We start from the raw sequence: 3,829 nt of genomic DNA on the forward strand, positions 1-3,829 counted from the left end.
TGTTTGAAAGCAATCGTTTACATTGGGTTGGAAAAAATGTATATCGAAACCCCTTCAAAGTGGGATATTGACAAAAGAGCACTTTTTACTGGACTCTACTCTCTCTTCTGAGTATTTCATTGAACATTCTAGTGATATGCTCTATGTTACAGATAGTGGCGACAGTGATTTTGGTGCTAAGCCAGGCATAACAAGCATCAACAACAGTCCATGTGCAAAAGAAGATTGTTTTGAGATAAACAATCCATCAATGCAAGAGGAAACAAAGCCTGTTGATAAAAAACAAAGATTGGACTCCAGTGATGATGACGTGCATGATTTGACAAAAAAATCCATTATCCCTTGGATTTTAGGTAGAAAAACATGTTTCAGACTACAACATCTGATAAACAATAGTAAGAAAATCAAACAGGTGACTGAACTTCCACAAGTTTATGATGGTGACATTTCCTTTGAGCTACCCCCCGTTGAAGAAGGTTGTAAGAGGATGGAAGGGATGGAGCAAAAATTTGATGGTCATCTTTGGACTAGGCCGCATAAAACTAACATGTCCATAAATTGTACTGTTAGGATTAGTTAGTGCTTGGGCTCATTAGTTTGTCATAGAGTTCTTTGCCCGTATTATTTGAACAACACCAAGTTCAATGTATCCTTCTTTCATGGTTATTTGGATAAGCAAGTAAGCAAAGGGCTTCTATGTGAAGACAAAAACCTACGAATCACTTGTCATTATTTCAAAAAAGTTGTTTTCTGTGAGATTCCTTGTTCTTGTAAAGTGTACTACATTTTTCCCTCAGATCCAAAGCTTACAAGAATGATGATTCACATAGGTCATCACTTGCATGAAGTTCAAGCAGGTACGTCAAGAGCCACAATAGAGAGAATACCAAAGATGGTTGCAAGTGTCTTGAAGGTGGATAAAAGCAAGTGTCTTGAAGGTGGATAGAAGCAATGGACCAAGAAGAGTTCAGATGATTGTCGCCAGACAATTATTGGTTGACGCTATTATTGGTTCAGATGAACTAAAAATGGGGGAGTCAGAGCTCTCAAATATATTGAAAGAAATGATTCCACTAGTTCAGAATCAAAGGTAAAACATTTGACATTTAGATTCTTTAGTGCAATAAGGTTATTTCAATTTTTGACTTGTTTTTTATAGATTTAAGGTAATGGTAACTACTGAGAAAAGACAACAAGACTTGATTGTTGGGGATGGGTTTGACCACATCATGCTTTTGAAGAAAAAATGTCACTTTCCTTACTTTAATGGGAGTCGTTTCCCTGGACAAGGTGGCCCAAATGATAAGTGCTACATCTTTAAGATGTCAACAAAAGGTCCAGGGTCTGGTATAGACTTTGTCAATCGCATGCGTCGAGGAGGAAATGGAGATTTGAGTGCTTCTTGGGTACATTTTGATCACACAGACAGAATAGATGGATGGGCAACTATGTCATGATCTGTCTATGATGCAAGGTAGTTCTTTTATGTGTTGCAGCATTTTGTCATTGCATCATTTGCAGACTTGTTGTGGCTAAGATTTTTTATTTTCTTTAGTTTGAAGGGATTGATGGTTATAGCGGTTTGTGACACCAAAGAGGAGGATACAGACACACAAGTCTTGTTTTGGAGATCTCTTAATGATGTTTTGCTCAAGAAGGTTATCCATCAGCAGACTTTGCAAGCTTTATGGCTGATGAGGCTGGAGAAAATTGGGCTGCCGTGCGTACAATTTTCAATGGAGGGCCAAATAACATCATGATTGGAAGGGAAAGGTCCTGTCTCTTCCATTGGGAGCAAAGTCTACAGAAACATACTAAAAAATATATAGCCAAAGAAAAGTTTAGTATCCACAAAGACATGTGTGAGACTTGGCGCAAATCAAGGGCAATGGGTATGGCAATGAAGCAAGCAGAAGCAATTAGAAGATGGTGGTCAAATAATGTTGCAAGTGAGAATATCAAGTCACTGGAGAAATGGTTCAAGTGGTGGGAGACAAGGATATCTCATTGGGGTAGCCTACACAATGAAGTATGATACAATCATGAGCCTAACTTTGACCTTCTCTATTTTTTGTTTCACTGATGCAAAGTTTTTTGCTGGTGGAATGCAGATATCTATGAGTCCTTTGGAAAAAGCTCAAATTCCTAGTACCAATTTGTCAGAGACCATTCATGCATCTTGGCTTACTGGTGAAGGGGGTAGCAAAAAAATTTCCTTGTATGATGCATGCGTCACTGATGTCATCAATGCTTACATTCAATGCACAAAGCAACATGGCTATCTGACTAGTAGACATAGGGCTTGGTCCGGATATGCAAACATATCTAGAGAGATCAAGAAATAAAGAGAAAACTCTCAGCGCACTTGCGCTGGCACATGCTCTCCAAGGAGCAGTCTCGCAGGCACACCATTTTATGGGAAACCTTTACTGCATGGAGATAGGGAAACCGTGCAAAGAAAGAAGGCTAGAGGGTTTGCAGAAACAGCTTCTCATAAGCCTGTTTATGTGATGGAGTCTAGACAACGAAAAGAGCACGGACGACCACGAAAGATTTTGTTTGATACGGACATGAAGAAAGAGGGGCATAAATTTGATGTGAATGCAAATTCCACAGATGAGGAGATTCATGCAAATAATGACATAAGAGATGACACCGCACCCTCTATTAGTGAATATGTTATAGGTGATTTTGAGATTGCTGTGCCAAGGGGTCATTGGGAAATCAGACAAATGCCTCAAAATGTCTCTCGTAAGTGCTTTGGTGTGCTTGAAGGGAGAAGATGTGGGTGAAAGCATGTTAACCTGTCGCGCTTTTTGTGCTAGTTAGCAGTTTCAAGTTAGCACATCTTCAAAAAGTTGGGCGTCCGGTAAATTTTTTACAAATAATATCCAAATTTGTCGGAGGTTGTACATTTGGATTCCTTGTTTCAAGTGCTTTCTATTGATATATCATATGTTATAGATCTTGGAGATGTAGCTCAAGTTATTGTACTAGTTAGCATATGTCAAAATTGTGCTAGTTAGCATTGTCCGGGACATGAAAAAGCATGACAGGTTAACATGCTTTCACCCATGTGAGAATTATCATGCAAAGTAGGTCTCCAGGACTTGTGGCCCCATGCTTTTGGGGAGAGAGAACTTACAAAGACCAGAGGAAACACCAATGGATGTGGTTTTGTGGCCATGATGTGCAGCACACTGAAGTTGTGGGCAAACAAGTATTGTCACCACCAGAAAGGCCAACAACTTGGCTAGTAGAGAGTGGAACAAGTATATCAAAGGAGGAGTATGATGGTTTGCTAGGGGTAGGTTTTTTGATTAGAGATCCTTCTCTAAAGGTTTTCAAGAAAGGGGAGACAGTGGGAACCTCTAGCAAGTGTAGTAAAAAATGGAGGTCCGGTGTCTCTAAGGAGGCAAATAAGCGCATGGAAATAGGAGCATGTATGGAAGCTTGTTTTGTACAAGAGATAATTATGGTGCTTGATTATCATGCCGTGTTCAAGATATTAACGCAAGATGTATATGATGTGCATGTGGCTATGGAGCCCTACTGTACATGCCCTGATTTTCAAGGGCAATTCTAAAAAGCGAGCAGGATTTTCCGAGCAAATAAAAAATCGAGCAAACTAATCCAATTAAAGCTCAAGGAGCTTATGTAGACATGCCACGTCAATAGCATTTTGAACTTCATTTAACATAGAGTCTCTTAGAGAACTCATCCTAAGTACACCCATATAGAAGTGCTAGCCATCTAAAATGAAGTTTGAATTAGAAGGAATGCACAAATCAACATGTTAGCACAAACAAAGAAATTTCCAATGTAGAAA

General features: G+C 39.3%; 1 pseudogene; it reads left to right on the forward strand.

The window, feature by feature from the left end:
- Positions 1-2,510: 2,510 nt before the first annotated feature.
- Positions 2,511-3,586, forward strand: LOC147451885 (uncharacterized; annotated as a pseudogene).
- The last annotated feature ends 243 nt before the right edge of the window (positions 3,587-3,829 follow it).

The sequence above is a fragment of the Adiantum capillus-veneris genome, chromosome 8 (genome assembly GCF_014529385.1).
Source record: "Adiantum capillus-veneris isolate H3 chromosome 8, ASM1452938v2, whole genome shotgun sequence".
Taxonomy (NCBI): Eukaryota; Viridiplantae; Streptophyta; class Polypodiopsida; order Polypodiales; family Pteridaceae; genus Adiantum; species Adiantum capillus-veneris.